Source organism: Octopus sinensis, unplaced genomic scaffold (genome assembly GCF_006345805.1).
Source record: "Octopus sinensis unplaced genomic scaffold, ASM634580v1 Contig16532, whole genome shotgun sequence".
Lineage (NCBI taxonomy): Eukaryota > Metazoa > Mollusca > Cephalopoda > Octopoda > Octopodidae > Octopus > Octopus sinensis.
The window spans coordinates 6,125-19,258 of record NW_021834412.1 but is presented as its reverse complement, the minus strand read 5'-3'; positions in this window follow the sequence as shown (position 1 = coordinate 19,258).

The window sequence follows — 13,134 nt, the reverse complement described above, 5'->3', positions numbered from 1 at the left end:
ACAGAATCGTTAACTCCAAGCTGTTTTCAATAGAGAAACCCATGAGTCTATAAAATCCAAAAATGGTCTACCCACTGACAAAGAACATGCTAATCTGTTGGTGAAACACTTAAGAACATCAGCTACCGAAAACGAGACTGTCACTCACACACACCACGAGTACAGAAATATCCCCTTGACCACAATTCCAATCCATTTACCCAAAAAGAAGTAAAAAAACGTAATTGCCAACCTTAAACAATCCCATGCAAATGGACCCGACAACATTAGCAGTTTCCACCTCAAAGGTCTGGGTGATCATGGATTAAAATATCTCACATCGATACTAAATGAATCTTTTAACAACAACACCATCCCACGAATATGGAAATTTGGAAAATTGTCACGAAAACCACATAAACCAGCTGCCGACCCATCATCATACAGACCAATCACACTTCTGTGCACCTCCTCAAAAATAGTGGAACGTCTAATTTTAAACAGAATATTTCATAAACTTCCAATTAGCAAAACCCAACATGGCTTCAGACAATATCATTCAACGACAACTCTACTCACAAATATGACACAAACAATATCAAACGGATTCAACAAAAAAACCCTCCCCTTCAGACAATATTAATCACTCTGGATCTAAGCAAAGCTTTTGACTCGATGCCGCGACTCCCACTAATAAACAAAATCATCAACACAAATATCGATAATAACTCAAAACGATGGATATCCAATTACCTTAGTGGAAGACAGGTTATGTCCAACTCAACAAAATACGCTCAAATACATTCATCCTTCCCAATGGAGTACCTCAGGGCTCAGTCCTATCTCCCACACTTTTCAACACTTACCTAAGTGACATTCCTACACCACCCAAAAATGTATCTCTGTTCTTATACGCAGATGATACGATCACGTCATCAAACACAAATCCAACGGCAGCATGTTCAAGTTCAACCATTCATTGGTACCATGTATAACTGGATCACTCTAAACGGGCTATCCCTATCACCAACTAAATCATCAGCCACTCTTCTAACAAGTAATACACGAGAACACAATTCCACTCCGACAATCAGAATTAACAATATTCAAATTCCCCACACTAAAACAGTCAAAATACTCGAACTAACGTACGAGACCTCTTTATCATTTCGCCAACACATTGAAAACCTGACTCACAAATGCAAATGCAAAATAAATACTTTCCGCTCACCAACCAGAACAGACTTTGGACACAACAAGGAATGTTCGTATACAAACAATACATTCTTACCACATTGACTACGCAAGTCCATCATGGGTGCCTCTAGTGTCGAAAACACTCCTTCAGAAGTTACAATCAATCCAAAACCAAGCACTCAAAATCATTACGGGTTGTATGAAGTCTACTCCGATTGACCATATGCATCAGGAAACCAACATGATCAAACTTGGAGACCATTTCGACATCTCTTCGCCTCCGCAGTATGATCAAAAACACCCAAGTCACAATCTCACGACAACACTAACCCCTAACAGGAACATCAAAAACACACTAGCACTCCACTACTGCTGTATCCTAAACTCATTCTCTATTAAAAAACCATCGGAAATAAAAGAACTAATAACAAAATCCTCCTTGAACGCACTAACCACAAACAATGTCCTCAACAATCCTCCCAAAAATGAACTCCGCTAAAAAGGATCTCAGCCGCAAAGATCAGGTCGAACTCGCAAGATTTCGCTGTGGGTATCATCCTTTACTCCTCGACTATCAAAACAAACTGGATAAGAACTTCAATCCGTCCAGTCCAATTTGCCATGACGGACGACACTCCTATAATGTTTTTCGCAGCCAAGGTTTTCTTTGATGTGTTTGTCATCCGTATTTAAATATTGCAGGCAAATAGATTTCTGTTTCTTCACAAGGATTAATATCTCAGTTGTTCCACTTAGTGATCTGCTGACAATTTCTGTGTATAGGAGCTATTTATCCGCTGCTGCCCCTATTGGTTCTTGTATTTATTTTCAGAGTTTGAAGATTGATTGATTTGTTTCCACAGTTCTCAGATACGTATCAAAGCATTTCCTGTAATTATCCCTCATTTATTGTAATGGAAATCCATTTAAGTCGAGTTTTTTCCATTGTAAATACCGTATGCCCTTTTGGTATTTATTTTCTTCCTGATTAGATGTTTATTCAATGAAATTCTGGCAAAGACCATTTTGTGGTCACTGTTGATAATTGACCCCCCATATAATCTTGCGTCAGTGAAAAGTGCTTTATCTTTAGATCGACAGCTTATACTGGTTGTATATGTTCATAAATTCGCAGCAAGAATTCTTTCTAAACTCTGTCCATGTGGTTTTATGTCTTGCAGGGTGCATAGATGCGGTGTTACATAAACAATCCGTTTGCCAGGAAAAAAATTGACACCCAATGTTGGTGCATGTATCAAAATTTAGTAATTAATGTAAAAAATGAAATTTTATTTCTAAATCAAAATAGAAAAACGTATGGTTAATTTCAATAAGATGGATTTGGTCAATGTTTTAGAAAATCGAAGAAAAATTACTATTTTATGGAAATTCCACCGTTATTATGCAGTAGTTGTTCTTAAATTGGTGGTTTCCATCCAATTTTATTAAATTTTTGAACTGTTTTGACATAATTATAACTTGTGGAGATTGGGATCTTACTTATTCGTTGATTGACTAAGATAAAACACATTAATTGAACATTCGCTGATCCATATGATAGCCATTCGTTCCAGAGTTTGTGCATTGCTGCAGATGCCAGCATTTTTCTTCTTGCAATATCCTCACTGTCTCCCAGAAGAGAGCCAAGTTTTTGTACATGCGCCATCTTTCATCGATTTTGCCATTTGATCTTGTTACTTCCACGAGATCAGTTTTTTCTTTGTTTAAATAAAGAAACCGTTTTCTTAATTGCTCCGGTGCAAGTTCGAGGAGTTCTATTGATGAAAATTTGTCTTCGGATATCAAGTCCACGTCATCTGGATAAATTGTTTCCTCGGTTCCACCTTTGTAATATGGTCTTAGATCTCTAAGACCGACTCCAAGTATATTACAAATAGCAATGGAAATAATGAGTTTTCCTGAGGCGTTCCCAGTGTCGTTTCAAAACTCATCGATTTGTGTCCTCTTATTCTTACTTCAAGTTCAGTGTTGGCAAGAAGCAATCTAATTACTCTAACCGAGCTTTCATCCAAAAAGCTTTGTAACACCTTAATCAGCTTTGCCCTGTTTATTGTGTCAAAGGCCCTGGACATGTCAATTCCCAAAAGCGTGGTTGCACATTTGAATCTTTGAGATATACCGCATCTCCATCGATGGCTTCATACAATATCCGCTGTAGATCTCCCTTGTCTGAACCCACTATGACTGGCAGAGAGGTATTCGTCGACAGGCTTTTTTATTCGGTTCAGGATAATCAGTGCAAGTACTTTTCGAAGAGAGTTTAAAAGAATGACCGGCCGTAGGTTCTCCAAAGGGCCTTTCGGCTTATGTGGTTTTGAATTGGGATTAGAATGCCTTCCTGCAAACATTTATGCACCATCTTTTAAGTTTTCGACTTCATTTATATTAGCCCTTATTATATGCTCGTTGTTTAGTTTCTTTATTTGGCATTTCAAAGAATTACATTCTGTTTTTAAAATCTGTTTTTTGGTCGTGTCAATAGTATTTTGTAATTTAAGCCTGAAATTTTTTTGCCTTAAGGATATCATTGGAACTTCAGGATGGCAGGCTTTCATAAATTTTCCTCCAGTTTCAATCTTCTTTCCGATATGTTTATTCGCTGTCGTATGTATCCCTTCAATTAAACTATTTCAAATGTCTTGATTCGACTGAGCCATGTCCAGGTTTTTCAATGGACATTCAATGTGTTGTTGATAAGCTTTTTGAATAAGTGGGTTAAAGCTTAGTTTTTCGATCATATATCCGGCTACTCTGGAATTTTTGAGTATAGTTTTCTTTAAGCGCACGAGATGCATTTTAATGCTGATCCTAGGCATAACGATTTTGTGATCACTGTTGACAGTTGATCCTTCATAAGAGCGTGAGTCAAGCAAAAAGCTTTTGTCCTTCATCCGACAGAGAATATAATCAATTTGATTGTATATATACAATTGATTTTCCTGTGCTATTCATCCTTCGACCAGTTCATGTCGTCTTGTGACGTGCAGGGTGCTGAAAAGCAGTATTACATATAAATCAGTCATATAACAGACAAAAATTCGCGAGGAAGTACCGCGTCCATGTCTTCTCATGAATTGTTCTGATCCTTTTTGAGTGCCAACTTTGTCATTGAAATCACCCGCAGTGAATATTATGAAAGAGGATTCAAGTTCGGTGTAGACTTTAGATAGCTCAGAGTAAAATATGGTTAAAACTTCTGAGTCTTTCACAAAAATCCCAGAATGTGGGGCGTAGACATTAATAATGGAGATAATTTCCTTCAATTTTCCTTTGTCGCGTGTCTTTATTTGCAAAACACAGATTCTATTATTTACACACCATACACGATGAATTCCAGGGCTTAAAGTCTTACGGACAGCGAATCCCTGCCCATAGTGCTTAGATGTGCTGGGAAGTAGGATTAGATGGTAGTTTCCATATGATTCATCAGCCCCTTCCAAGACCTTGTTTCTTGTATACATCCGATTGATACATTATATCTCTCAAAATCTTCGCACAATTGTTTTCTTTTATATGTATTGGAGATTCCCCTGACATTAAAAGTGACGATAGATAGTCCCAACACTGAATTTAGGCGTTTTCCAGACATTGTGCAATAGAGCTACATCACCAGCTCAACCAACCATTCCAGCCATTTGCGATTTTATTGATCAATTTTTTTACAAATCCTCGTTTTTAACCAGCTCTACAGTCTCCAAAAAAGATGTCTGGTTATTTTAATGACTTGTGATGTACAAATTTATTTTGGCCTTTCTTGTTTTCTTTTTCCAGTAAAAACAGATACCAAGATTTTTTTTTTAAATCATCCACCGAAATACAGTGCTGGAATAAACTTTTAAAAGTACATGGTACGACAAAGTATCAAATGACAAAATTCTTTTAAAAATTCAACCATCATTGTCGCTTGTTGCTAAAATATCGAAACAATTATCATGTTGGAAAACTTTATAATTAATATTATTTAAAAAATTGGTATGGTTTTTTAAAGATTAATTATTCTTTAATTTTCTATGCCAATAGTTTCAAAAAATTTATCATATTTCTAAGTTATTTTCATCATTTTACACTTCAATTAGAATCAAATATGTGATTCCAGTATAAAACCATTTTCCTGAAATGTAATCTTATTGATTATTCAAATAATTTCCTTACATAGAAGGGATTTAACAAGCCCATTTTTTAATAAACAAGTTTTAGACCTCTTCGCAGCAACTTGCCTTCTTGTTAGGGATCCCCTTAGTGATTACCCACATTTACAGATTGATAGATTTCATCTAATTTTAGGTCACTTCTAATATCCAATCGCAACTGAAGTTAAAATTTTCTACTTTGGATAATGTTTTTTATTAACTCTAAACGATTAAAAAGTTATTTACAAGACTAATGTATAGTTATCTTCTAACAACAATTTTCCTAAAAACGATGACCTTAGCTAATGGTCAGATTTGAATTTCAAAATTTTGTTTGGACTAAAATTTAATATGAATCCATTCAATTAGTTATGTTTGACTATGCACATGATCTAATTAGTCATTCAATCGAAGTAAATTAAAAGAAGAACTTAGCTAAACTGCTACTAAATTGCAATGGATCTTCTTAAATTAGATCTTTTTTGAATAGATCTAAGATGCCAAAACATCATATGATTTAAACTAAAATGTAATTTTCTCAGAAAATTTAGTGAAAACTAAATATTCGACACTACGCCACAACTTTTTTGTCAAATAAGTAATCCTAGTCACTGTTAAATTTTTAATGAGATAGCGGTGTCTGTCAATAAATAATCTGTTTAACTTAACAAAAAATAAGAATAAAAATCGAGTTTAAATAATTTTAAAAAAAGAATGTTAAATTGATTTGTTTTAATCGTTAAGTTCTTAAGATTGACATTTAAGTTCATGTGCAGGAATAAATAAATAATTCACGTTATTTACCAGAAATGAAATAAATAGTGATCTCCACAGTTGGTTCACCAAATATTTATTTTGGTTTCCAATCAATGGTGAACACATATCAATTACCTGTTTTAAAATTATAATTTAATGAAACTTACTTTTTTAGTTAACTTTTCTGTTTTCTTCCCAATAAATTTGTTTATAAATGATAATAGGCAAAATGTACATATGCGTTCTTCTGGAGACAATTTGTATAGCGCTAACTGATAGAATCGGCGCGAGTCGAAAATCTTCCCGAAGTCTAAAATAAACTCAATTATTAACCGTCTGTATTAAAATAGCAGTCCCATCCATTATCAAATACGGCCTTGTAACAATATTTGAGATTTTCCTCCCCAATAAAACTAACTAAGAAAACATTAACTTCACTAAACTCACCGAAATAGACCCCAAACAAAGATTTCAGTTCAATGCATAACAAAGATAGTTTATCTGCAAAAAATGATTTTATCAATTGAAGCATTTCCTTTTTGATTTTAACATCACACTTATATGTCCCGTGAATGTCGTCTAAATATATTTATTTTGAACTACATTGAATTTCCAAAAGAAAATTCATAGAATAAACAATAAATTTAGGAAGTTGTTCTACAAGTTTATTTTTAAACTTTCTTACTAAAACAACTCTCTAAATCTGTGCATCGATCACTCGATAAATTTTTTGAATGTTCACATCGTATTTTACTTGAAACGAAAAATCGATTTTATACAAGTTCAATAATAGTTTTAATCTGGAAAATAATTTTTAATTTTTACTCGGCATTCAAAATGTCAGACAGACAAAAAATGGTTGAATGAATTTTATTTTTCTCTATAAATTTCTTATTCGTGTCAGTTTCTGGTTTGATCTTATTTGTAAATGCAGACTCTTTCCCAAATCTGATGTTAACATTTTGAATTTTAAAACCTATAGAGATTGTCATTATCTTTAAATATAGTTTTATTTGACGTGCTTGTGATTTTTTGAATGATTCCCATTTCCACAAAAGAGTTAAGAAGTTTTATTACATTCTCCCTTTTGCTAGCATTGAAATATATACCTTCTGATATTTTTATACATATCAGCACTCTTCAATAGATGAGCGAGAACACAATCCACTGCTTCATTTCCTCGAAAACAGTTTTTATATTTCCACAAAAAATGTCGTCTGTCCCTTATTTTTACATTTTCTTTCAGAGCAGTTACAATTGAAAACCACTTTTATAATTAAATTTAATCATTTTCCATACTTTTTCTGAAGGGGAATTTTCTTTTTCGTAGTTCATTGTAGTATCCACCATTCGATTAGCACTAGTTTACGGCAATTCTGTATTTATAATCACAAAATATCTCTATTGATATTCTCCAACTGTTTAGAGTTTGTTAATTATTGCTCGTTAATAATTTTGTATTGTCGATCATTTACTTCCTAATTTTATATTATACAAGTATCCTACTTAAATGAAATTAGTGATGATCTATAGTTTAATGCAATTTACTTTAATGTCTGTATATAACTAATAAATTCAATAATCCTTAATTTTACATGTTAGACGTAATTATCCATAAATAATTACCTCCATCAATATACTCTGTAGTAACTGTGGTTAGACATAAAAGCTGCGGATCATGCTAAATATAATTGCAGTTCATATAATATATAGAGAGCACAATGAAGTTACTAGATGCATAAATTAACATTTTTGATTAAATGAATTGAAACACACCTAGTTTAGCCTATTGTATCAAATAGCCGAGTTGAAATAAGAGCAGGGATGAAGTTGCGATTTAGTAAAGAACAAACCAGATATTTTTTGATAAAACAAACTAGTACTTGTCTTAGTGGGAATTACATGGCAAAAACTTTTAATGCAAGTGTCAGTAAAGAAATTCCACAAATACAATTCACCTGTTTGCGAACCTGCGTAGAAGTCAATAATACCTATTGTATTGGGATGGAATAGGGTAAAGACCAAATTATATAAATCTTATCTGCAAAAATTAAATATTGATATTTTATCTAAAACATACATACAGTCGAAAACGATCAAGAAAACTTAAAAGTATAAAGTTAAAAGTCATAAACTGAATTGATAATATATACTATCCAGTTGTCGAGTGAAAAAAATCACTTTTTGCAAACAAAAGCGAGTGGAAATTAATTATCATAGGAATCTAAAGATTTCTTATTCGAAATATGACTATAGCATTAAATAATATTCGCTACATAAATGATAGGAAACGAATTTTAATTATTATGTTGCCAAAGTGAAAATAATCCCTGAGCAACAAGACAAGATGCCCTGCCGCAAGATGAGAACGAAATGTTAACATCTCGATGTGTTTAAATGTGATAGAATTATCTGAAAGTGCTAATATATAGACTTTTTGGCATAAAAAAGAAACCGGAGAAAATATCCAAACGGTCGTGCTTCGGAAAATATTATAGAGAATGCAAATGGAGAAAAAACCGATTCTACACGTTTTTTATGATGAAAAGCGTGACATCGAAGCCCAATAGCAAAGTACTTCTGAATCTTGATTTCAAAAATAGATGTCCAAAACAGTTATGGGTTCTTTTGATCGCTATATGAGGAGAAGGTTGTGTTTATAGTTGATTTTTAAAGAAAGATTTGTAAAGAGATTTAAACAAATCAATCAGTCCACGCTATTCCCGTTCAAGGGGGGACTCGCTCTCGTTTGGGACGTCACCTGTGTCGACTCGTTTTCCTCGTCATCTCTCATCGACTCTGCGTCCCGCTCTGGCTCAGCTTCCGCACATGCCGAAACGAAAAAAATCGCAAAGTACGCCTCATTGGAGAACACCTGCCTTTTCGTCCCCCTGGCTTTCGAGACGAGTGGGATAATCGGCCCAAAAGCCCTGGAGTTCCTTTCAGAAATCGGTTTGATGATCTCGAGGAAAAGTCACGAGAAACTCCCTATCTATTCGCTCGTCCTCTCAATCAAAGAATTAACATCGTGGATCACTTAGCAAAGATTATAATTTAACAAATCAATTAATCAATTAATTAGTTCAATAGAAAAGAATTAACAATTACATAAAATTAACTATTTGAGTAATTTAAAGATTAAATCTGATTAAATCGAAGCATCTAAGTTCTAAGTAAGTGTAAATAATGAAGATTTGGTCCTTTGATTAACTAGTTATGACTGTTGTTTGTGTATGAGTTGCCTCAAACTTCAACTTAAAAGTCCTTCAAAAAACTCTCTTTAGCAGCCTGGAAAACCCGCACATTGACGTATCGTCGTCATCAACGTGGCTGAAATATGGGAATAACTCTCCCCGATCAGAAGGGTTGTTCTCATATTTCAGGATAGAAACTTTTTTAATGGTCAACGGAAACAGTGTAAACACTGTAAGAGTAAGGCAATGACGTTGACCATTTAGCACGAAGTGCGGGAGTATGTTTTACCATGATTACGCATGGAGGCATAACGAGGTGGTGAGGTCCCTCCATCTTTTGCTCTGCAATAAGTATGGTTTGAGGCGGTCCAGAAAAGTTGCGAACCCATCAAGTTCAATGGGTGTGAGAACTCGCGGGTGTGCATTAAAGTGAATACCCCCATACGCACCTCGATCGTTGTCAGACAACAGACCCGACATTGTGGTCCACGATAAGGTCACCGGGGAGATTGTTATCGTGGGGGGGAATCACGTGCCTAGACCGTTTGCAGATAGTGGAAGTGGAGAAAAGGAGGAAGTATGACCTCCTTGCAAACGAGCTAGGACTGATGCACCAGTTGCAAAGTCCATGTCATTCGGGTGTGATGACATGGGATGGATGGTCACGAAATACCACAAGCGGTGGTACTTAAGACAGTTGGTGTAGATAAGTCTCTACAGGCTTATATACAGTCAACTCGCCGATCCAGCCCTTTCCTGACTTTAGTCAGCACCTTCTCGAAGGTCTACAGTGCCAGAGAAGAGGAGGAAGAATGGGAGGAGGTGTGTGAAGTGCCACTCTCAGCTCACTTCGAAGGCTCTGTTAGAAAAATTACTTAGTTAATTAGTTTCTTTTTTAATAAAGGTCATGATTCAAAAAGTGTATGAGTTGCCACCTATGGTGTGCAACTTGGGGGTTATTAAAAAAGCTAAGTGTAAAAATACAAATAAACAAATCTTCTAAGCCAATGATTCTCAAACTGGGATACACGTAATTCTAGTAGTACGCAAAAAGGTGTTGTCTGTAAACAACATTTCAGCTCTCAGTTACTCGTTTATGTTCAATATATTTATATGGAAAATATTGAGAAATAATATTTGTTCAATTATTCCTTATTTTTAAACACTAAAGCTCCAGATATTATCGATGGAGTTAATCTGCACTATAAATTGAATTTCAATGTAAAATAAAATCAAATTATCAAAACATTGAATAGTGAGGGGAAACAGGATCGCCATCAGTTCTTCTTCTTATTGTCCTTAACAATCAGTTACCTGAGTGAATAGGAGCCTCTGAAAAAAGATGAATATGATGTTTCTTTGAAAATAATTGGATTATTTATAATCGATTTTTTGGTTTTGCTTCTAAAAAAGTATCACTGTTAAAATAGTCCATCGTTCGAAATTAAATGTTGTGGATGATCAACAAATCTCAAAATATAAAGACTAGTCATTGATTAACAACAATATCCAGTGAGTAATTTCCTTCCTTAATTTTTTTAAAAACCGATAGGGGGTACGCGAAAAATTATTTAGATGAAAAAAGAGTTTGAAACTAGCGGTCATAAGCCTTTTTTGTTAGAATTTTTCTAATAATTGAATGAGCATAAAATACACAAGGACTTTATAAATTTTGATCTTGATCGAACCAATATAAATTCTTAATTTAAATTTTTTCTTATTTAAGTCATTCTGTTAACTATGCAGTAACGAAAATAAACAAATGGGAGAAATATTTATTAAAACAATAAAAGAAAATCGCAAATCAAGAAAATCGCCACCACATTAATTATTTCCAATTCCATTACCCTTGACAGCCTTCTTTCCACCGGTGGCCAACTTCTTGGAATGTCCATCGGGAATAGCAATGAGAATACACTCTCTACACATCTAGTATACCGTTTATAACTTGTCATTTCCATCACATATAAAATAGCCCTTTTTCATAATTTGCAATATCTCTCCTTTCTTCACTTCTCTCAATGCACTCTCACCCATATACTCTACCACTTTCACAGAATCTCTATTCACATATTCCTTAAAGTCCCCATCTGTGGGAATACAATCCACGGTTATTATGTCGTCATAAAAGTAACATTTCACCGGAATTGTACTTCTTCGACCAATCCACGTCACACGGACAGTATTTTTATAATCCTTTAAAATAAAACATCAAAAATTATTAATCCCGCTAAATATATTAAAATAATTTGAATAAAAATATTTAAAAACTTACAGTATCATCCAATTTAGGTTCAACAGTGATGAATACTTGGTCACTATCAGCATTTCTAATATATGAAAATATAACCAATACTGGTTTATTCCGGTGACAATACAGTTGCCGTAGTTGAGAAGAGTTACTTTCTCTCCAATTTGAAGTGAAGACACATCTACTCTCTCGACATACATTTCCTTCTCATATGAAACTGATTTTGTCCCAACATTAATATTCTAATATTTATTAAAATATATGTGGTTAACATTTTTTATATAAAATATTTATAAAATGTAAGAAAATAGTTATAGTGGGACACTTACGGTGGGGTGTTTATTCACTGTTTTTTTACACTCTTCCAATGAATCAATGACCATTAAGACCAAATTGTCATTAACCATGGCTGTATATCTTGCGGATACTGGGTCAATCACCTGCCATGGCCACCAGTCACTACCTTTCTGTTCAAAGCCCATAGCTTCTCCCATCCCATCATAACATTGGCAGAAGAAGACCCCTTAAATGCTTATTATCGCAAAGAACTTGAGCTGTTATAAAGTCCCGTAGACCTTCCAATGTCAACCCACGCCGGAATATCCCACGAATAGTCGGGAAGCGTGGATCATCCCTATAAATTACGAGAAGGTAATTCAACCATCCATCAACTACATTTTGTTCCACAAACCACGTCAACTTTCTCTTTGACATGACAGTCCTCTTAAACGCAACTTTGCCATACTCATATAAATACGGCACACGTAAACCTAATATTCCCAAATTAATAATTTATAATAAAAATATAAATAAAAAAACAATAAATAAAAATATAAATAAAAAAGAATAAACCAAATTGGGTCAAAATCCAGTTGTATTGCTCATCCCTGTCTCTATATTCAGTAGTTCTTAAAGCATGTGTAACTCCTTCTATACTATCAACAATAGGACATGCAAAGTCATAGGTGGGATATACTCTAAAATAGAGGAATAGGACTATACTTGTATTTAAATCCTGTACGTACATGGGGATCATCTTTGTAACGATAGAGAGTGGGATCTCTCATGCATCCATTTAAATGTTTCATATCTATTTTGGCCCTTACACACATAAGACTAGCCCCATTTTCACCATTCAACATGTTTTCCCACATCAACAAGTTATGTTCTACCGCTAAATGTATTTAAAATATATTAATTTAGTAAATAATACAATTATTTCTCCTTTTGCTATCAATCTTCTTAATTCTTTCAGTCTTCATTAATTCTGGAGGTGTATCATCCACATAGGCCAGTCCCATACGAATCAGTTTAGTACACATTTCAATGAGGGTGCCAAAATGGTCAGAAGTATGACTCAAAATATCAAAGTCAACTCCAAGAACCTTCAAGTCTTCTAAAATAACCTGATTTATAAATAAATATTTTCTACTTTCTCAAAAAAAGAGTCTTCTTTTGAAGGATTTGTATCATCAAAGCGCATTATCATTTTTCCGTCGTATTTGTTTCGATAAAACAAGTTTAGTAGGGCAGCTTTGGCGTGACCAATGTGGAGGTAACTTAAAATGAATTATTTATGATTTTACCCAGATGCTTCAGGCGGGAA